Source organism: Sander vitreus, unplaced genomic scaffold, assembly GCF_031162955.1.
Source record: "Sander vitreus isolate 19-12246 unplaced genomic scaffold, sanVit1 ctg466_0, whole genome shotgun sequence".
Classification (NCBI taxonomy): Eukaryota; Metazoa; Chordata; class Actinopteri; order Perciformes; family Percidae; genus Sander; species Sander vitreus.
In genome coordinates this window covers 1-23,940 of record NW_027595574.1, presented here as the reverse complement: position 1 = coordinate 23,940, position 23,940 = coordinate 1, and the positions used below count along the sequence as shown (strand labels likewise).

At 43.9% G+C, this 23,940-nt stretch overlaps 1 pseudogene across 1 annotated transcript; it reads right to left on the bottom strand.

The window, feature by feature from the left end:
• Positions 1-317: 317 nt before the first annotated feature.
• Positions 318-23,936, bottom strand: LOC144514143 (cadherin-1-like; annotated as a pseudogene). Its single transcript, XR_013501264.1, has 8 exons — positions 23,868-23,936; positions 21,682-21,810; positions 19,143-19,328; positions 18,679-18,923; positions 15,367-15,503; positions 15,119-15,210; positions 3,425-3,557; positions 318-1,684 (listed from the first exon to the last, which is right to left on the bottom strand). The product of XR_013501264.1 is annotated as a cadherin-1-like (transcript).
• Between the last annotated feature and the right edge of the window lie 4 nt (positions 23,937-23,940).

Genomic DNA, 23,940 nt, shown 5'->3' with positions numbered 1-23,940 from the left:
CCTGACCAAGCGTCCGTCAACTGGATTTTGCTTTTATTTTTATATTATACTTCCCCCAATCCATTGAGCTAGATTGCTGTCAATCCGACAACTGTGATTTCCATTGGATCAGAGTACTGTCACTTGGCTGCCTGTTCTGCCAATCTCCCCAGCCCTTGTCACATGACCAATTAATGTTTCCATGACGACTATCCAAAATTCTGATACCATGGAACCAACACTGGAATAGTTTTTTTTTTTTTTTTAATTGTCAGTCTATAGAAATTGTGTATTCGGCTCTACAATTTGTTTAAAATGAAAACAAGTGAAACTTATAATGAATGTGATGTTTTATTTAGCAGAATTACAGGCACATCATTTCAGCAACAAATTGAACATTTTAAAAAGCATTTATTGATATCTCATTGCCCACAGCCTCAGAGGGTGATGTGGCGTTGGCTGGCTAACTGGATTTTCCCTTAATCATCCTTCTTCTCTCCTCTTCTCCGTCTTACAGCAGCAACACCAGTATTGAACAAACACTGAGCATAAAGCTTAATACAACACACCCATGATTAAAGGCTAACACGTTTTTTTTTTCCAACCTGGATTTTCCTATGTGTTTGTGTGTAACTAACTGAAAGTAACAACAATCATTGAAATTGGTTCAGTATTGAGCTAAAACCCTGTGAATGTGCAATTTCTTCCACTAAAAGTGCTGTTTTACCACTGACAGGCTCAGAATATTATTCTAAGTGCCTGATAACATTATGGAAAGGATCCCTACAGAGATAGACCTTTTTTTAAATAGTAAAATCCTCTTTTTTAAACAAGAAACAACTCTGAGTTTGCTATCCCTAAACCCACCAGACTCCATTTAAATTAACAATACTTTTAGTGTGTATACAGCCAACATATTTCCAAATGTACATTGGTAAAGTATTTGTTAATTTCAACCAAACCAGAGTGGTGATGGCTGGAAAAGTGAAAAACGAATCAAGATTGCTTTTCATAGTTTTATTTTGTGTCTGTCTACTTTAAATTAATTGTATTTTACAATGCTAAAATGAATGTTTATTTGCATGGAGTCTGGTGGGTTTAGTGATAGCAATTTCAGGAATGTTTTAATGTTTAAAAATAAGAATCTTACTCTTTAACAGTAAGATCTACCTCTGTAGGGATCCTTTCCATAATGTTGTCAGATGCTCAGAATAATAATCTGAGCCTGTCAGTGGTAAAACAGCTTTTTGTGGATGTAAATTGAAGGTGCCCTATTAACTTACATTGTAGCTTGTTTCGCTGACTGCCAACTGCAGCAATCTTGCTTAATACTGGACCAATGTGAAAGATTGTTGTTCCCATCAGTCACAAAGACATACAAAATTACTTGAAAAAAAGTTTAATTTTTTAAATACTTACCCTTTAAGTCACCACGAGTCCAACCACTTCTTACACAGCAGAGAAAGCATAAGCATCTTTACATACTACATTACTGAGCAGCAAAAGATTGCCTCCCAATATTCCCAGGATTACAGGCAGTTCTGTGCCACCTGCCCTTAGCATAACACTTGTTCCCCAGTGCAGTCACACACTGTGGCCTGTACGATTCTGTCCTGCTCCAGGCCCTCGTTGTCTGCAACCCTCAGGATCACATTGTACTCTCCACTGTCTAGCTCAGCGAATAAATTCAGGACAATGCCTGTTTCTGTAACAAAGAGGAAAATGGAGGACAATTTACTGTATTGCCCCTGCACAGTTAATGAGTTAGTCATTTTGTCTAACTCCAATTATTATTTCACACAAACGCCAGTGGCGGGGGGGGGCAGGTGTCCCCTTTATATTAAGCCTTGACCCTTGAGCCTATATTAAGCCCACTTTGGCCCCGCTAACTTTGGCAAATATTTTCATTACATATTTAATGTATACCTTTATCCTCAAAGTGGGGATATTATTCATGTGCAGTGATACATAACATGTAGGTTAACACTGAATGAGTATTACTGTGTTTATTGTTATATTTGTATCGTTAGTCTTTTGTAGAACCAAACCTATGGAGGGTTGGTGGTATGTAACACTTGTGCTTAATATATTTGGTACCCCTAAAATTGCATGTGGCCTCAGCCTGGCCCCTCCATTTGAAATGGTCTAGACCCGCCACTGACAAACGCTCAAAGTGAAACTAGCATCCTTGTAAATGTATTGCATGAGGAGCTCCTTTTCACTGATGATACAAGCATGTTGTGAGAAAGAAAGGGGTGAATCGCCATCAAATTGCAACAGAAAATCTGACAAATGTTAGTCAGGTGGGTGTGGTGATTTTGAGGCTGTTTTATGTTAAACAAAAAGTAACTTACTCTTTATCAAAAAGGTCTATCTCTGTAGGAATCCTTTCTATAATATTATCAGACAATTAGAAGAATAATCTCAGTGGCAAAAACAGCACTTTTAGTGGATGCTAACTGACTGTGTGCATTTAACATTTCAGCCCGGTTCGTGGCTGCTGGTTGCACTCACTCAATACTGGACTACAGATTTCAAAAGATTTCAAAGATTTTGGTTCACATTATCACTTGGACACCAATGCATGGGAAAATAGGGTCCAAGTTGAAAAATACTGAAACGCCATTGCAAATTAGCACATATTTAATTAGACAATGTCTCATTTGTATAATTAAACAACAAAGTTCAGAAAACTTATAATAGTAAAAAAATATTGTCTTGATGTAAGAAAGCAACTGGGGAAGTTTCATGGTGATATCGGTTAGTTAAAATATTTGACCTATATTTACCTAGTCACCTGTAGTCTCCCTTTAATATGGGCTGCAATGGCAAATTGGCATCACAGATTTCAGTATTTTTAAATACTTTCCACCACTTGGATTTCTTAGGACTTTTTATATGTGATAGAGACTTTTATGAGACTAGATCATTGGAAAGAGTTTCTGTTGCAATTTGTGTGGGGTCAAGTTGCATAATGCCTGTAGGTGTTTTCAGACATTGCTTACAGTACTCCCATGCTGCGTATTGGCTCCCCAATAAAGTCCAATACTTTAAATCTCAGCAAACTTAAAAACTTAAACCTTAAAGTAAAGCATCTCTGGGCTAGTACCTAAAACTTAATGTGTGATGCTTACGTTTTGTGTGGTACACATCCTTTTGAAAATGTAATACCTGATATATAAAATTGCTGGCCAGCTGAACAGAACTCCAGCCAAAAACCATTTGAGGAAAGTTTTCAGCTCCTAAACAAACAATAAAACAATTATTTCACTTGCTTTCTTGACCTACTTGTTTTTTTCCGGCTGACTTTAATTAAAAATGTTTTTTTCGACCAGGAATGACCTATGAGTTTCTCCTGGGACTGTCTATTTGATTAGATGACATTAGTTTGTGGTTTGCCATGTGTAAGAAGACATTTTCAGTCATATATTATTAGTCTACATACTGTATTTGTCCATCCTTGCAATCCAGTGGTGCTTGGACGTGCCCTGTAAAGAGACGCTGTAAGGACCAGCAAAGCCCGGTCCGTCTCTATCTGTCACCGTCAGCAGCAGAGGAGCCGATTCCTTGTTACATACCTGGGAAAAAACCATGTCAGACTCAAGTCTTCGTTTACTTTTTACTGCACAACAGTGGCTTCTGTGTGATATATTTTAAAGGTACAATATGTAACATTTCTGCATTAAAATGTCTAAAAACGACTATACCTATGTTATATATTTTGTTGAGTTGTGTACTTACACTATCCCAAATGTCAAATCCAGAGAAATCTGTTATTTTATTTTAATGAAACGGGACGTTTCTTTAGTCGCCTGGCAGTGGCGTCATATAACCTTTGACCCCTCTAGTTACTCTAACTTCCGTCAAAACACAGGAACCCAGATGATATGTTCAAGAGTAATTGTAAATCATACAATGTCACAGAAAGAATTATCACCGTAATACTTTGTGTATGCTATAAGGTTACAACATAGTTCAAAACGTTCGTGAAGTTATTTTAGTATGATTGTTCTGACCACGGTTAACGGCACTGGGCTGACCCACGAATATATTCACCAGTAACGTTAGCTATATAGATAGACAACTAATCTAATGCTAATTTAACCAGATAGCAACCCCCGGTCTGTCTGCCTCACTCCCGCGGCACTAAGAGACTTCAGTCAGGATGAGAGTTGACAGCCCGGGGACATATAGTTTACGTTAGCTCCCAGCCCCCCTGCTAGCTAGCAGCCAGCCACTATAATTACAGCAATCCAAACCCGGCCAGCACTTAACTCCAGCACTCTCAGAACAGTGGCCATCCGTAATGTTAACATTACGTCTCAGTTAACGTTACCAGTGTTCGTGCCAAAAAGCTCCCCCCTCCCGAATTTCTCCCCCCTTCGCTTTAGCTGTCCTTTAATTCATTCATTCCGTTTAACTCACCAGACAAAGGTGGGTTAGGTACCAAAACAACTAGTTAAGATTACAAAAAAGTGAAGAGGGAGGTAATTTCAGGCATCTGGGGTTAAGTTATGTGTGTGTTCATAACTAAATAAAGACACCGAGAGCTGTGTTATTCCACGTGAACGTTTACTTCACTAGTAGTACTCCAGAGGTGTACCTCTATATGTCATCAGGGCTTTTAATTTCTTACCTCCTCCTTTCCACAGTCCTTTTACGGTTGCCACAGCGTGCTCTGCCTCTCCGTTTGCATGTGGGTATCTTGGGCTACTTGTGTGTGCGTAAACTAGGTCTGTCAGCGTTAACGCGTTAATCGCGATGCGATTAAGGGCCGACACAATGCAATTAATTTTTTTTAATCGCATGCCGGCATTTATTAATTTATTTTACACTTCACTCGGCTTTGCGTCGTGCCTAACAGGCTACTATTTTGACCCTTTGCAGCACAGTTATCATCAAGCTGCCACTTCCTCGTAACACATCCTGCTGCTGCAGGCTGCAGGCATGATGGAGAAAGACAGCAGCAATGAAATCCTGAATGCCGCTTTTTATTTTCCAAAACCCCCGGATGGCTCGTAGACAAGTCGAAAGCCATATGCACATTGTGTAAAGCCGAATTAAAATATCACCAAAGCACGTCAAGCTTGAGCTACCACCTACGGAGCTAAGCATAGTAGTACAGTTCACACCACAAGTTGAGAGAAAGGAAAAAGAGACTGTGCTGTCGCGTCCGTGTGTGCGTGCGTCCTTGAGAACTATAACTCGTATAACTTATGTTATACCAAATCCAAATCCCCAAAAATTACTACAGCTCTTGCGAAACGGGTGGCAACTAACTGCAGACCTGTCAGCATCGTAGAGGACTCGGGTCTTAAGGACGTACTACGGTTGACCTGTCTCGTTGCCGTCGAGGGGGACAGTAGTTTTCACGGATACGCAGCCTGTACGACATGGAGAAAGCAGCCCAACTGGAACAGCTGCAAAGTGCTGCAAACGCTGTCTCATTAACCAGTGATCACTGGACGTCAGTGAGTAATCAACATTATTTAGGAGTTACTAAACTATATTGACTCTAGTAAGGATAGGGATTTTTTGTGTTTTAGTTAGTTACTTGGAGGAATTGTGCAATAATGACAGATTCACACATTTTTCTTTTGTTTACAGTAAATAAATAATTACAAATCTTAAAATCAAGTTCATAAAGTAACTTTCTTTGCATTAATTTGATTCCCAATCAAGATACACACACTGGTAAAAATTGCTTTCGACTGTTAATATGTACTTAAAAACTGTTCTGAAATGCAAAATAATAGAATTTTAATCATGTGATAAAATATGCAATTATTCGTGATTAACTATAGAAATTCAGCGATTAAACCCATAATCTGTGGCAAAGTCTCTGAACGGCTCACTGCTGTATTGTGGTCCGTTATCCGACCCGACTGTTTCCGATATCCCGTGACGGCTAAATGCTTCTTTCAGAGCTGCAATGACCGTGTTGGCAGAAGCGATGTGGAGGTGGGTAACTTCAATATAGCATGAAAACTAATCCACTATGAGAAGATAAGTCTTCTTCTCCCAGAAGAATACATCTGTACCCACCCTTTGCTAAGGTCTCTCCTGCACTGGGGTGGTCAGCAACGGCTCTCTGTGCTCTGCTCTGTGCTGTGAACATGTGTTACAGTTCTCCACCAACTGGCTGATGTGTACCGACAGTCCTGGCCACCAGACGGACTGGCGTGCTCTTGCGCTGTACTTGACAATACCTTGATGGCCACTGTGGAGGTTGTTGAGTGTTTCTTGTCTCATACAGTGGGGAATAACAATTCTTTGCCCCCTGAGAAGTAGCTCTCCTGCCAGCGTGAGCGTCTCTCTCTCTGGCCAGTATGGCCCCAGTTCCGGAAGAAGGGCATGTTTCTTGGGCCACTCTGTCTTGCAGTATCTGATCAGGTCAGCTTTCTGTTTCTCTTGAATTCCCTTCAATCTTGCTTCTGTGGCAGGAAGGTTTTGGATGACAGCGTCCACAAAGACTTTAACCTCTGCCTCGTTTCCTCCTGTGTGAGTGTGTGTTTTACAGGGGCTCTTGATAAGGCATCTGCGGTTATGAGGCAGTTGCCTGGCACGTGAACTTCATTAGCCGAAATCTCAGCACCATAGGAGGGAGTTCATCTAGAGCCTTGGTACTCAGAAGTGGTACCAATGGTTTATGATCAGTCTCTAACTTAAACTTCAGTCCCAGGAGGTAGGGCGTCAGCCATTCGAATGCCCAAGTTGCAGCTAAGGCCTCCTTTTCGATCTGTGCATAATGTTTTTCGGCCTCAGACAGGCCTCTGGAAATGAACATGATGGGCCTCCATGTTCCATTTATCTGTTGTTGTTGGCTGAGGACAGCCCCCAGACCAAAGGATGAGGCGTCAGCCGACACGCAAGTCTCTGCTGTGGTCGAATAAGGGGCCAGCACCCGTGGTGAACTCAGTTCATTTTTACGTTTCTGAAAGGCCTCTCTCTGTGGCGCTCCCCAGCACCACTCATTCTTCTCACTAAGCAGGTATTTAATGGGTCGGGTGTATGATGCAAGATGGGATGAAAACTTTCCAAGATAATGAACTATACCCATCACTCGCCTTACGTCCTCGACCCCAGTTGGTTCAGGCATCTCCATAATGGCTCTGACCTTTCCTGGGCCATCTGCTGTGACTCGATGGCCCACAAACATGATGCTCTCTTTTGTAAACTCACATTTTTCATTCAGTGTGAAAGTCATTCAACCTCTTCAGCACCATGTGTAGTCTCTCATTGTGTTGCTGAATGGTTTTCCCATACACAACTATGTCATCCGCATGGCACACCACACCATCGCATCCCTCCAACATCTGCGACATGCGACGCTGGAAATGTTCAAGAGCTGATGAGACCCCGAATGGTAGGCGATGCATATCGCCCAAATGGGGTGATAAATGTAGTAAGGAGCCGGCTCTCCCCTGACAATGGGATCTGCCAGAAGCCAGAGGTTGCATCCAGCTTTGTAAAAACCTTTGCTCCAGCCAGCATGGCTAGTGTGTGATCTACTGCTGGGAGAATCTGTCTCTCTCTCCGCACCCACTTGTTTAAGTGTGTCAAGTCCACGCACAGCCGAATCTTTCCAGGCTGAGCCTTCGGTGCCACGACCATGCCCGCACGGTGGGTCACTTAGTTACTCCCATTTCCTCCATCCACTTCAGCTCAGCCTACACCTTGTCCCGCAGTGGAAGAGGCACCCGTTGTGGGGATGACAGGGCAATTGGGACAGCACCTGGCTCCAGCTTGATTTTGTAAGGCTCCTTCAATTGTCCCAAGCCTGAAAACACAGTAGGGCACTGTGCTTTAAAATCTTCTTGGTGGGCTTGAACTGTGTGGACACGCCTTATTAGCTTGAATGCTTTTATAGCAGGGAGTCCCAACAGTGGCTTCGACAGTCCCTCCACATCATAAATGTATTTGTACTACGTTCATTACTCCAGCTGGGCGTTACCGTTTCCTCTGCATGCCCTATGGCTTATCCACAGGGAGTGAAGTGTTCCAACGCTGCATGGAGCAACTTTTTGCAAGACTCCCATGTGAGATCATTGTGGATGATGTTCTGGTTTGGGGAAAGTCTGTGGAGGAGCATGATACACGCCTCCACCAGGTCATGGATAGGATAAATGCCATTGGCCTGAAACTTAACCTGACAAATGCCGCTTCAGGGTCTTTGAGGTCCCTTATGTAGGACATTTGCTGACAAATCAGGGTGTCAAACCTGACCCCGAAATTTCATGACTTCATTTATGGGCGACCAGTGACAGTGGAAACTGACCACCAGCCTCTTATCACTATACTCAAGAAACCACTGCACAAAGCCTCTGCCCGGCTGCAGAGAATGATGCTGAAACTCCAACGGTACAATCTCACTGTAGTGTACAAGAGAGACAAGGAGTTCTATGTTGCAGATGCACTCTCGAGATCACACCTCCCCTCCACACATCCTGCTGACGAGACTGGGGACTATGAGGTCATGGCTTTGGAAGTGTTATCCTCCAGACAGATAGAGGAGCTCAGACAGGAGACGCTCAATGACCCCACATGCAGGGACCTGGCTGACATCATTTCACAGGGCTGGCCACCCTCTTCCGAAGGCTTCCCAGAGGCTTTGAAACCCTACTATGCCATGAAGGAAGAGCTTACGACTGACAATGGATTGTTGCTGCAGGGCCAGAGATTCATCGTTCCTCACTCTCTCCAACAGTTAAAACCAAGATGGCGCCACAGAATGGTGACACGGTGTGTTGGTGCACTCTGTTTTGTTTTGTTTTTTAACTTTGTTTCTTGCGATGGTACCCGTATCTCATTCACCAGTGAAGAGCTCGTGAACTTCAGGGGAACAACACCATCGGACTTATTTCCCACTTTTCTTCTCCCTTCACTGGAAATGTTGGACATTCTGGTCAAAGGTGCGCTCACCTTTGCTCACGCAGCGAGGTGCCAGAGGAGAGGGAAACGGGCCGGTGCGCTTGTGCATCTCCGCCAGCGAGGATTACGCACACCGTTCCCGGCAATATTCCTCTCTAACGTGTGCTCACTGCCCAACAAACTGGAAGAATTACAACTGCTGTTGGTGAGAAACCGGGACTTTTCTTCATGTGCTGTTTTGTGCTTCACGGAGACGTGGCTCTGTGGATTAATACCGGACTCTGCGCTGCAGCTGGCAGGCTTCCAGCTTTTCAGAGCGGACAGAGACACGGATCTCTCCGGCAAAACTAAAGGTGGAGGAATCTGTTTCTACATCAACAGCGGCTGGTGCAACGACGTGACAGTGATTCAGCATTGTTCTCCTGACCTGGAATATTTCATCATGAACTGTAAGCCTTTTTATTCACCCTGTGAGTTCCATTCATTCATTCTGGTCGGTGTTAACATCTCACCGCAGGCCAACGTGCAGGACGCACAGCGCATGCTCGCCGACCATATACTGTGTGTGGAGCAGACCAACCCGGACTCCCTAGTTATTGTCCTTGGAGACTTTAATAAAGGGAACCTCACTCATGTGCTCCCTAAACATAGACAGTATATTAAATGCCCGACCAGAGAGGAGAACATTCTGGATCACTGTCACACCACAGTCAGGGATGCTTATCACGCCGTCCCCCGTGCTGCATTGGGTTTCTCTGACCACGTCATGGTTCACCTGATCCCCAGAAACTAAAGCTCTGCAAACCTGTAGTGAGGACATCAAGGAAGTGGACCAGTGAGGCTGTGGAGGATCTCCAGTCGTGTTTGGATTCTACTGACTGGGATGTGTTCAGGACTGCTACCAACAGTCTAGATGAGTACACAGAGGCTGTGACGTCATACATCAGCTTCTGTGAGGACTGCTGTGTTCCATCAAGCACCAGGGTGAGTTACAACAATGATAAACCCTGGTTCACAGCCAAACTCAGAAGGTTAAGGCTGACTAAGGAAAAGGCGTTCAGGAGTGGGGACAAAGACTTAGGCAGATCACCACCTATAAGCCTAAAACCCACCACTCCTTCAACGACCGACACCTAGCCAACGACCTGAACGAGTTCTACTGTCGATTTGAAAGACAAAAGGACAGTCCTGACACCATCCCCCACGACACCTTCCTACAGCTACAGCCACTGTGCTTCCCCTCCACCTCCCCCACCTCAGCAGGGTCTTGGGCCTCCCCACCAATGCCCTCCATAAAGGTTCCCCCCTCCACCCCCCACCCACCTTAGTGACAACTCTCTCCATCCATGAGAGGGACGTCAACAGACTCTTTAGGAGACAGAACCCCAGGAAAGCCGCTGGACCGGATGCTGTCTCCCCATCCAGCTTGAAGCACTGCGCTGATCAGCTGTCTCCAGTGTTCACAGACATTTTTAACACCTCACTGGAGACATGCCACATGCCAGCCTGCTTCAAGACCTCAACCATAATCCCTGTCCCCAAGAAGCCAAGGACCACAGGACTTAATGACTTCAGACCCGTCGCCCTGACCTCTGTGGTTATGAAGTCCTTTGAGCGCCTTGTGCTTTCACAACTCAAAGACATCACCGACCCCCTCCTGGACCCCCTGCAGTTTGCCTACAGAGCCAATATGTCTGTAGACGATGCAGTCAACTTGGCTCACTACATCCTCCAGCACCTGGACTCTGCCTTTAACACCATCATCCCAGCTCTGCTCCAGGAGAAACTTTCCTAGCTAGCAGCATGTGAAGCTGGGGAAACACGTCTCCGACTCACAGACCATCAGCACCGGATCGTCCCAGGGCTGTGTTCTTTCCCCCCTGCTCTTCTCCCTGTACACCAACAGCTGCACCTCCAGTCACCAGTCTGTCAAGCTTCTGAACATCAGCTCCCTCGTGAAGAAAGCACAACAGAGGATGTACTTCCTGCGGCAGCTGAAGAAATTCAACCTGCCAAGGACAATGATGGGGCACTTCTACACAGCCATCATTGAGTCCATCCTCACATCCTCCATCACCATCTGGTACGCTGCTAGCACTGCCAAGGACAAGGGCAGACTGCAGCGTGTCATTCATTCGGTCTGCAGAGAAGGTGATTGGCTGCAATCTGCCGCCGCTCCAGGACCTATATGCCACCAGGACTCTGAAGCGTGCTGGAAAGATTGCGGCCGACCCCCCCCACCCACAAACTCTTTGAGTCACTCCCATCTGGCAGGAGGCTGAGGTCCATCAGGACCAAAACCTCACGTCACATGAACAGCTTTTTCCCCTCCGCCACTAGCCTTATTAAGGCCCGAAAACCACCCTGACACTCCACCTTCATGTCACTGTTCTCTCTCTGCTGTAATGCTCTTTGCTCTTTATTTTTTATTCATATCTTTATTTATTCTTTATTTTTAATTTAATACATACTGTGTAAATATACTTATACTTGTATTGTTTGTACCTATACTTATATTGTTTAATATTCAATCTAAAGAATGTGTGACGTGCACCAACAACACCAAAACAAATTCCTTGTATGTGTTAAAAAACGTACTTGGCAATAAAACCCTTTTTGATTCTGATTCTGATTCTGAAACAACTTCACCGGGGCCACCCAGGCGTTGAAGCCACAAAGCGCAGGGCCAAGGAATCACTGTACTGGCCCTCAGTGTACGCTGACATAGATAGGGAGGTGTCAGATGTGCACCGTGCAACACCCTAAAACCACATCAACAAAAGGAACCTCTTATCCTCCATGAGGTCCCTGACACACCGTGGTCCATCACTGCTGCAGACATCTTTGAGTGGCGAGACACGGAGTACTTAGTACTAGTGGACTCATACTCTGGCTGGTTTGAAATCGACCGGCTTCACAGCTTTGTCATTGTGAAATTAAAATGCCATTTTGCGACACATGGCATATGACCATTTCACCAGCAGAGAATTTGCAGATCTTGCACGCTCATGGGATTTTTCGCACACATGGCGGAGCATGCTGTACGCTCCGCCAAGCATCTCCTGGAAAAATGTGCTCGTGATGGAACTGACTTCTATGCAGCTCTGCTAAGCCTTCGTAATACCCCACGCGAGGGTCTTCCGTCATAGGCCCAACGCCTTCTCTCACGTCGCACGAGGTCTCTGATCCCCATGATTAAGTCCATGTTGCTCCCCACTGTGCAGCATGGTGTGCACTCCACCCTGATGAAACTCAGACAGCGGGAAAAAGAACACCATGACAAGTCTGCACAGGAGCTGCAGCCTCTGACACCTGGCCAGATGGTGAGGATGCAAACAGCACGGGGTTATGACAAGTTGTCCACAGTGATAAAAAGAGCCCCACAGCCCAACAGCTATTGCGCCAAACCTGGGGAGACAACATATGTGCCATCAAATGGTATCCCAGCATTCTTGCCACCCCGATGGAGGACACTTGGTGCTGCAACAGGATACAGTACTACCTCAGCCGGTCACCAGCACTGGAGAAACTGCCACACCTGTAACATCACAGACTCTCTGCAGCTCTGTGGTGAAGATGGGAGCAGCACAGCTGGGGTTGACCACCACCCGATGCTGTTAAATGTTATGTGTATGTTACTCAGGCTCTCACAATGTATTAGTACTGTTAAGTAGGCAATATATATTTGAAGGGAAGTTTCTTTAGTTCAGTATACCTACCACATGCTACTTACTCACACGCAGAAGACTCTAAGACAAGGCTAAGAAGGGGGATGTAGAGTGTGTTGTCATGGTTGCATAGCAACGGGTTTATGGGCGTTCCTGGTGATGGGTGTCGGAATAGCAGACCAGAAGTGTGTACCAGCAGGCTGTACAGTTAACATGTGGAAGTAAAGAATAGTTTCTTGATTTCAACCTAGCCTATTGTCTGTTGAGTTAATTCGCGCACATCTACAGTATTGTTCTGTTGTTTCCTTTTCAATACTCAGCTCACCTTTGAGGCGTCCTTTAGCTTCCAGTTTGTGAGTTCCTGGTCAATACAGCACTTTAAGTGGCGGCTGCAATGTCCCATGCTTCTTAAAGGACCAGGTGGGTGCTGCCCACAGGACCTTATGGCTGCGTCGGTTTGATATTTGGCGGGGGATACTGCAGCAGGGGAGGAAGGCAGTCCGCTGGACCAGGTGGGTGCTGCCCACAGGGCCTTATGGCTGCGTCGGTTTGATGTTTGGCAGGGGATACCGCAGCAGGGGAGGAGGGCGGTACGCTGGAGCTGTAGCCGGGGCTTGGGGAGGCGCAACCGCAGCCTGCGGGGCGCCGTCTCCTCGAGCTGACATCTTGGTGCAGCTGTTGTGGCCGAGGTGCCACTCTCCAGAAGGTGTGTTTCCCATCCCTTCCCTTTCAAGTCAGCAGACTCTTGCCCACCAAAGAGATCCCCTTCCGGAATGTTTGGGTGTCGCCGCTGGTGGTATCCTTACCTTAACCGACTGTCCACCTGGCTGCCATTGTCTGCCGCTTCAGTTCCTCCTTCGATAAGCGGGCGCAGAACTGCTGGCGAACAGGGCGAGGCCCGCCTCGTAGCTTAGGTGGAGATCTAGCGGCAGGATGTAGCTGGTCCGTCAGTCAGTACACAGGCGGACACCGCTGTTCTTCGAAGTCTTCAAACTGCTTGTTGCTGAAGAAAAATAGGGAGCAGATCTCTGGTCTCGCAGCTGTAATATACAGTACAGTAACTGCGGACATAAGAGAGGCATGTGAAGGGCACAAGGGCACGAAAGAAATCTTCACGACTGCACATGCGCGAGGGATAAACCCAATAGCAACAGCTCTTAGAGGGCGAAGCCTATACGCTCTCTCTCTCTCTCTCTCCCTCTCTCCCCGTCACTTGGCCGAGACACACGCATGTGCAGCGTGCAGTTAACTGTGGAGCTGCCTCGGGCAGACTACTCTTTCTCTGTCCTTTTTAAAATGATTCGGGAAGCGAACAGCAAAACCTAACTTTACTTTTAATGACATCAAACAAAGAGAAATGTTCTCTCTTCATCCTAGAATGGTCATAAATCAGTACCAGAGTCTACTTATTTGTTTACTGCAGCAATGAATAAAATGCAGAGGAGGAGAAAAGAGCATCTGTGTTTGATGGTTATTTATTTGTGCTTTAGAACGTAATCACTGTGAAACAATGAAATAAGCTTTATTTCTCTCTGCCTACTATACAAAGACAAATTTAAGTATAAAAGTCTCAACTACTGTCAGAAAACGCTTGGTTACATTGTAACCTTGGTTCACTGATTGAAGCGACTACCTCTCCACCGTACATATGGAATAAGTAACGGTGTGTTATACAAGAGAGAAGCCAGTCATTTGAGTTTGTGGCAAAACCATTCTGTGCTCATTTTTCATTTGTCTCCATCTCGTGAACCCAATCTCATGTCTTGTCTTGTCTCGTGAGCTGGGTGTCTCGTCACACCCCTAGTAGGGCATGTCCGTTACCTTTCGCTTTCTTTGTGTTGTAATTTTAAACTCTGGTGGATTTATGAGGACTGCTCCTCAGATCTCTGCAGGGTAAATCCAGACAGCTAGCTAGACTATCTGTCCAAACATAGTTTTCTGTTGCACGACTAAAGCAACTTTTGAACGTACACATGTTCCACCAAAACAAGTTCCTTCCCGAGGCTATTTTGCAGATCAGAGCACATTGTTTTTTTTTTCGTGGGGAGTGGGTGGGGAAGAGGTTAAAGAAGCGAGCTTGTGTCCGGGAGGTCGTTGGTTCAATCTCCAGACCGACATGATCAAATCTGGGTGGGGAAAGTGAAAGAGCAGCACTTGTCCCTCCCTCATTACCAACACTGAGGTGCCCTTGAGCAAGGCCCCTAACCTCAACCGCTCCAGTGGAGCTGCTCAGTGGCCAGCAGATCAGACTCTGGTTGTACTGGGCAGCTTCCAGGTATGAATGTGGAACTGTGTGAATGTGACTGTGTGAAGTTGTCATTGCAAATGAGAATTTGTTCTCAATCGACTCAGATAAATAAAGGTTTAAAAAAAATAAAATAAAAAAAAGAGCAATCTTATACAGAGCCTGCTATGTTTCTACAGTAATCCAGAATGGACAAACCAAACACTGTCTCTGTAGAGAGAGCCTTTCGCATTTTTACATTACCTGAAGGCCACCCTAGGTTTTACTACACAACTGTTGCAATCTGCAACCTCATCGCTACATGCCACATAATCCTACACACTGGTCCTTTAAGAGTTTGGCAAGGGAGACGCACCTTGATTGCACGTTCCTCAATGGTGGGTGCATTGTCATTGACATCTGCGAGCTGGATTATTAGAGTACCAGTGCCTGTGGCTGGGACTTCATCTGGGGAGGTGACAGACATATACACACACATCAGGAGAACTCAAAATTGTAGGTAAGCTAAAACATCAAAATAAGATAAAGTCCATGTTTTTGGTCCTAAAGCAGTGCAAAAAACCAGAAGAGCATATGCAAGTTTAAGTCTTGCCTCTCACCTACCATTGTCATATGCACTAATGAGTGCTATGTATTTGTTGTCGCTGACGGACTCTCTGTCCATAACACTTTTAACTGTAATCAGGCCTGTGTCTTTGTCCACTTTCAGCCAGCCAGCAGGGTCTGACATTATTCTATACCTGGACAAGATAACCACAGAAAGACGCAAATATTATGCAAGCGACAAGTCATTTCTAAATCTAAATCATTTCTGCATTTCCTCAATGTTATTATATACCATTTTAGAGGACTAACAGGCTAGAGTAGGCGCCCTGTCTCATAAGATTCCTTCATAGAATGCTGACATAGAAGAGGGAGCGGGGGGCGGAGAGCGCCGTGAGCAGGTATGAGTAGTGAGTTGTCGTCTATGGAAAAAGATGGATAAAGCAAAAAAGCTGTCGGGGGCTACAAATAGAAAAAGAAAGAGGGAAAAGGGCATGACATGTCAAGGGGTGGAAAGGTAGAGCAGTTAAATAAGTGGATGGTTAAAGGCAACAGGTAGGATTTAAAGTGTGACGTCTGTGCTTGGAGGCTTGCAAATATTCATGTTAACAGACTAGCTAACATTTGCTAACACTGGGAATGTAGCAGCCAAATGGGGGTTTACAGCTAGCTTAGAATATGGAAAACCGAGGTTGCTGAGCTGAAAATTGGTAAGGTAGCATGTACAATAAATGACAAGAATCTGGAAAACATAACTAATGCAATAACTCTGGTTTAAGGACTGTTCGTTATTTATTTATAAGGGCCACCGGAGGAGTTTAGGGATCGTTGGTCAAAATAGACTTGACCCTCCCTTTGACAGTTAAACATTTTCTATAACCCTCCAAAATGATTGAAAAAAGAGAGATGACCCTCCCCAACAATTTACTGATGCCTTCTATACTGGTTTGCACTTGACAAAGCTAGGCAAATGCCCTTTGTTTTTTCACAACCATGACTTAAATGTTTTAACCTCTGCCTTCTCATCTTACACATCCCACTCCTCTGTTATGGTGTGGTGGCCATTTCAGATGTACTCACTAACATTGTTGTGGAAACACAATAAGCATGGAAACTAACTGCACACTTCTTGCATTACTGCGTTACTTCAAATACTAAGTTACTCCTCTAGTAAACTAGTATTCACATGAAATAAAACAATAAAACATTGAGATCATACAGCAAAGCACGCTGGGTAACACATTCAACACACAAACTGGTAGCTATGGACTCGTCATTAGGCTTCCTCAGTCATTGTATATTTTAGCTATATAGGTAAAGCTGCCAAAGCTGAACATTATCCAAAACATATCCAAAACATATGTTTATTTTTAAGGCAGACTTTAAATTACATTGTAACTATTTAACAATTCGCCCTTATGAAATCCAATCGCGGCACGGCTGTCTTGGAACGCAATAGACAGACGGTGGCGGAATGCCCCGACACTTAAATTCAACTGAAATGTAACAGTGAACAATCAGTGTTGGACCTACAGTCTGTTGAGATGCCTCTCCAAAGGCAGAAACCAAGCGCAGTCACACCATAAAACGTTGAGAAAAAAGATCCGTATTTTGCCGTAATCCAATGACATGAAAAAAAACGTAATCCACAGCGATCAGTAGATCCACAAAAAGGGTCACGGTGTATCCAGCAAGGCCTATACGAGCGTCACATTCACCAGCCAGCTCCAGCCAGGTGAACGAGGCCTCTCCACTTCGCCATTTAAACAAAGTGGAATAAACGTATAAAAGTCCAAATCTACACAAAACCCGCAATCAATTAGTAAGCTGACATCAAATTATATTATATTATATTATTATATACATGGCATTTAGGAAACAACATTGGCACGGCAAGATGTCCAGACAGTGCAACAGTAGGCCTAATTTTCGTTTTTTGCGTCCTGCTGCTCCAATGTCAGCCAGGTAATATTTTTTTACTAAAGCAGTATATGAAATCTGATGTATTACCTACCACCATTTAGTTGTTTTGTGTTATTTAAAATATTTATAAAATATCTGGTCATGCAAGTTGTAATTTTTCCTCATATTTTTTTAAACAATGCAATTACCCGTTTCAGCCACCAGGGGGCCAGTGCTCCCCCTGCCCCCAGCAAACTCAAGGGTCAGACCCATCTGGTAGTGAGACTGAGAGCTACATGGAAAAATATGCACCAAACAAGCCACTTTGAAATTTTGCTGTTTCATGAATACAAAAGTTGGGTGAAGTGTAGGGGGAGCCACTTGATACCAACAGATTAATTTCTTAATATTATTAATATGGAAAAACTAATGAAAAATCTATTATCTATTATCTATTGTTTGTTTGACAATATGTCTTAGTGGAGAAGAACACAGGCAAGGATTGAATGAGACAGACATGAGGTCGGTGATGGCATCAGGTAGAGATGAGACCAGTGATGACATCAGGTAGAGATGAGACCAGTGATGACATCAGGTAGCGATGAGACCAGTGATGACATCAGGTAGCGATGAGACCAGTGATGACATCAGGTAGCGATGAGACCAGTGATGACAGTTCTATTAGACCACACAAAACTAAATGTCCAGTATGGTTTGAAGTTCTGTTGACCAACCTATTCACTGTGTTCTTTTTGGGTGGGAAATAGTGCAGACAGAGATGGAAAGCCACTCACCACTCAAATCACTAGGGGGGATGATTAGGTTGCCAATTGTCACAATTTGGTTGTCAAGGGCAACCGGGCAACCGTTAATGGGCGCCAAAATTGTTGCTGCATACCCCTCTGGGTAGTTGCGCCCCTGCAGCCAATAACCGACAAGAAGGATTTGGGGGTGGGGGTTAGGGGGGTTAGTGCGCGGAAGCACGGAAGGGAGGGGGAGGGGATGGGATGATGATGATGGGTTTTATCGCAAACCGTTTATTAGCTTATAATGCTAATCGTCGGGGCACGAGTAAAGTAAAAAGAAATCGCTATTTCTATACCACTAACAAGGCTCAAAATAGCACCACACTTCAACAGTAGCATAATGAGGGTCCCTACATGTAAACCGAAGCATTGAGAACTTTGTAAGTGTACAGACAGTGTATTAAAAAGATAGTTTACATGACAGTACCGTTCACGTATACAGGCGGACACCATCTTGGGAAAACAGTCATGACCAGTCGAACGACGAACGACGTGCTTGAGCTATGTTACTAGTTACTGGTTGCACGGCATCCGTCGTGGCGCCTGCATGTATACGTGAACGTTACTATCTTCATAAATTATCTTTTTAATAAACTGCCTGTACACTTACAAAGTTCTAAATGCTTCAGTTTACATGTAGTCAATCATCAGAGTTTGATCTTACATGATGTTCTGTTTGCGTGCAGTGTCTGGGTCAGAAGCGGTGTACTGCACCAGATCACTGTCAACAGCAAGGTCCTCCCGTTTTACCACACGCTTCTCTACTGGATCGAAGACTGGAGCTTCATTGACGTCCCGCACACTCACCACCACTGTGGCGGTGGCAGTGGGCAGTGGAAAAGCAAAAGGAATCTCATTCTCCACTGCAACCAACAAAGTGTGCGTGCTGCTCTTCTCAAAGTCAAGACCCTGGTTGGATGGAAGGAAACGCACAGCAGCACAATTTATCAGACACAGCATACTGCTGTAAAACTAAAACTCAATTTCCCAATCTTTATTTAAATACATAAAAGTGATTGTTATCTCATAAACTGACAATAGGTCGCTGAAAAACAAAATAAAACAAACATTTACATCTCACAACTTTAACATTGTGGCTTATTTTAAAATGATTTGTCCACATCCTACCTTGTAAGTAGAAATGATTCCTTCATGTTTGTTACTTCCTGTTTTTATGGTAAAAAGTCGTCCAGGATCACCATCGACAATTGTGAACTTGGCGTTCCAGGTTGGAGAATGTGGTTCGTCACCGTCTGTTACTGACATCGTTAAGATCTGAGCGTCGACTTTGTTTTCATCAACTGCTGCCGTATACTGGGGAGAATGCAAGGGATGTGTTAAAAATGAAACAAACAAGGACTGGTAAAATGTTGCTGTTGTTCTTTGTTCAACATGACAATTTTTTTACCCTGATTTAATGATCTGCATCATCATGCACTTTAGTTCATTGCTTCCCTGTACAGCTGGGGGATTCTCTGTTTAATATGGGCCACTCATTCACTTTAAGCAAAAAAGTGCTTAAACTCTCCTTCCAACATCCAATCTTTTTTAGCGTGAATTTTTTATCACATGTGACTAGCATTGTTAAAAGAAGATGAACTGGCAGTTCATGAAATGGTCAACATTAAAGCCACTTATTAAAGGTGCTCTAAGCGATGTTGGGTGACGTTATTCTTGTTGAGGTTCAAAGTATTTTCAAACAAAACGAGACTAGCTCGCCCCTCCCTCCTCCTCATCCCGTCCCCTCCCCCTCCCTTCCCTGCAACAGCGCACTTACCCCCCCCTCTACGCTCCGGGACCTCCCACTTTACAAATTAGGCACTGATTAAAAGCGAGCAGTGGAAGTTAATATGACTTAGGAAATTTATATTTTAGCCCATGAGAGAGAGGGGAGGAACAGAGTGAAAGAGATATTTACACATCATATTCTAGTTGTAGAAAGTTGATCTTCATGGTAAATTTCCTGAATAACATTGTCTTCTGCTTATTTTTAAGGCAAAGAGTACAACTGTTAATTTGTGCAAATGATTAGTAGCCGAATCCTTGAATGGTATGATTATGACGACTTCAATTCAGAGCAGTGGTCAGTCAATGTATATTTTTAGGCTACTTACGCATTCAGTCGGTCCGTGATCGTCTGCTACGCTTTCTCTCGCTGTTTCATTACAGCGGCTGTGTTTCTTTTCTTTTTATACAAATAATGTGTTTCACGTCATCATACTTCCACAAGAAGCTGCTGCTCACTCTGTATAAAGTATGTACAATGCGTATTCTCCATTTTGGCATCAGTAAATCTGTGATCGACCTTGCGGTCTTTTGAGGAAAGCCGTGAACGTGCATCTATCTGAATTACTTCAGCCTGGCTCGACCTAGTCGCTCCTCCTCAGTGGCTTGGCCTTCGTGAAACGCACCAAGCCAGGATGCACAGATTAGACTAGATCAAGCCTCGCTTTCTCAGTTATCCTGGATTTATAACTTCTGCTTTTGTGAAACAGGCCCCCGGTTGGTCACTTTGTTTTTGTTGGAGTTAGTGGACCCTGGGCTGTCTACAGAGACTGCGTTTTTTTACAGTGTGTTCAGAGGACCGGATGCTCGCGGATAGTGAGGAGAGGTTTGCTGTATGTGACAAACAATGTTGTAGCCTAAAAAACGCGTGACATCGAGTACCTTTAAAGTGGACATATTATATAGCATTTGCAGGTTCATACTTGTATTTTGTGTTTGTACTAGAACATGTTTACATGCGTTAATGTTCAAAAAACACTTTATTTTTATCATACTGCCCATGGCTGCTGGACCTGTATTCACCCTCTGTATGAGACACTCTGCTGGAGCTCCTGTCTCTTTAAGCCCCCCTCCCGACAAAGCCCAGTCTGCTTTAATTGGCAAGCGTGTTTCCTGGAATCTCCTCTCTGTTCCAGTTTTTTTTTCACTAGTAGCAGCTAGAGCTACTGCAACAGAGTATATAGCAGTACTTTGTACCATGAAAAGAGGCTTCTTAAACATATACTACACAACCGGACCCAGCAGTAATGTGACCCAAAATTGGAGAGAAATGAACGGCATTGGCCACCAAGATTACAGCTATCTGGCGTTAGTATGCAGCTACTTAATTGTTAGCGGTAGGCTAACGTGGATTGTAATGGAACAAAGAAGCACTGTGTTTAGATAATGTTAACACCGCAATAGCTAAAAAAACAAAACACTCCAGTCCTGCCTGGCTGGAGCAGATGACCAATCACAGAAGGCCGGAGAAGGCCGACTAAGTGTTACGTGACACCTAGCCAAGAGTAGAAAACCTGTTGAAACCGGAGCGTTCAGAACAGTTGGAAATCTGAACATTTTAGCTCACAGCGAGTTCTCTAAAATATGTTTACATCATTTTTTGAAGTTTTGGCCACGTTTAACATGAAAATCTGGCATTATAACATCGTAGATATGACAAAAAATATTGAAAAGCATAATACGTCCACTTTAAAAAATGCCAACAACACTGACTATAGTTCGTACTTCAGCCCCATGGACACTGCTTCAGCATGGTGAGAACTCTGAAGCTTGACAGATCTGCTGTTCCTTGTTATGGTTGCTAAGCTATGATTGGAGAACTTCTCTTCTAGAGTGTGTTTAGCCAATAGTGAATTTCTAGTCAAAAGTATGTTGTACTTACCGACAGCTGAGTAAAAGCTGGAGCATTGTCGTTGCTATCTGTGACAGTAAGGATTACTGTTGCTTCTCCAGTCAATCCTTCTCCCAGCATGTCTGCTGCTTGTACCACCAGAGTGTATTTGGGGCATTTCTATTAGTAAAGAAACAGTTTAACTATTCAACTGGAAGGCTTAAATATTTTGCGGTCATTTTACAGACTCAGTTGGAGCAGAATCCTTTAAGAAACTGAATTCAGCTGAAAAACTAATGGCATTCCCCCTAGCCTCGGCTGATGTGATGTTACATGATGACACCTTCTTAAGTCCTTTTGCTTTAGAAATTGCTATCAGCTATGAACAGAAGCAAGTGTGCTGTGAAAGTGGTTATGGAAGTACTTATTGTGGTACTAGTTACCTCTTGGAATGTCAATTCATATTAAATATTCTAATTGCTATTCAAGTATGTAATAAATAAAACAATGACATTTAATATGTATTTAGCGGTCCAAACTCTAAATGTACAGTGTATAAAAGTAACAGACACTGCCTTCTACTCCATCAGGGGGAATTCGTTAGGTGTACAGTCTCTGAGATCCATTGCCGTTTCTGTTGCTCTAACCTGTAGGCAATTACAGTAATGTGCTCTTTGTTAATGCAAAATGGAGGAAACCCGCAAGCGGTGCTGAACGGATAATCCTGACACAAAACCATCTCAAGCATCACAGACTTAAGACCATAGACCAGTGTTTCTGAATGGGGGTGGTACCTTGGGGGGCGTTTGTTTTAAGGCGAGTTTACACCAAAGATATACAACAATACGAGTTTACACTTTAAACTACTTGCAAAAAACAGTGGTCTGCAACATTAACACCTGCTAGTTTACACCACTGCGACTGGACAAGACAGTGTATCGTAACTCTTCTTCTCTTTAGTGTTTCTTTCAACTTGAGCTGGTGCAGCTCCATGCTGCCTTCATGGGAACGGGACGTCAGAGTATCATCTTATATAAACTCTGTACTGCAGCGTTATGAGTCAGTCTTGTCGTGAACTTTAAAGTCTTTATTAAACATTAACATCACTTATCTTCTCTATCTTAAGTCTATGAACATAGCCGTTGAATATTTTTAATTCAATGATGTGATTTTTTTGATGATTTTTTATAACAATAGGAATAATTGCGGGGTGGCAGTAGCTCAGTCAGTAGGGAGTTGGGATGCGAACCAGAGGGTTACTGGTTCAAGTCCCCATATGGACCAAAGTATGGCAGTGGACTGGTAGCTGGAGAGGTGCCAGTTCACCTTGTGGGCACTGCCATGGTGCTCTTGAGCAAGGTACCAAACCCCCAACTGCTCAGTGCGCCTTTCCATGGGCAGTTCCCTCACTCTGACATCTCTACATTAGTGCATGTAAAGGTACTGAGCATCTGTGTGTAATAAAAACAGAGTGAAAACATTGTAATTTCCCCTCATGGGATTAATAAAGTATACATTATTATTATTAATCATTAATATTCAGGGCAATTAGACTACATCTTATTTGATGGGGGGTAAGAGACCTGGATAATAGATAGGGGGGGTGCTGGCCTAAAAAAAGTTGAGAACCACTGCCATAGACAGAACAATCATGGATACAGGTGTCACGTCACAATCCAGCTGTTGGTTTTTTATTGGCCGCCGGGCTGGGGTGGGTGTGGCCTACCTGTGTCACCGAGCGTATAAGAGTAGACTGAGGGGAGTTCAGAGAGAGAGAGGACATAAAGCGGTGGAACAGCTCAGGGAGAGGAAAGAGGAAAGCTTTTAAAACCTTTACAGATTTCATATTCACTTCATACAATTTATGGAACCTGTAAATGAATGTCATACAGTTTAATTTGGTTGCTGTTTAAAATAATATGACTGAATAATAATAAATAAAACAAATTAATTCACTGTACTTTAACCCGCTGAAACAACACAGGGTCTACATACTGTACATCGGGCCATATACAATCAGCCAGTTGCCCAAAAAAATTATTTTCCAGACGTGGCTTCACGAGCAACGTTACTACATCTACTCTTATCTCTGAGACTTTCCTCCACTCTACCAGTGTCTCTCAGCACGCCGCACAGAGACGGACACAGTACACTAATGAAAACAGAAGTTTTATCTTTTTCATTTCAATAGGGTGAAAGTATGCAAAGACAAGTGCAATTTGTTTTAGAAGTCTCACCTCTCTGTCTAGTCCACTGGCACTGACCCTGATGACTCCCGTGACTGGGTTGATGACAAACAGGAAGTCACTG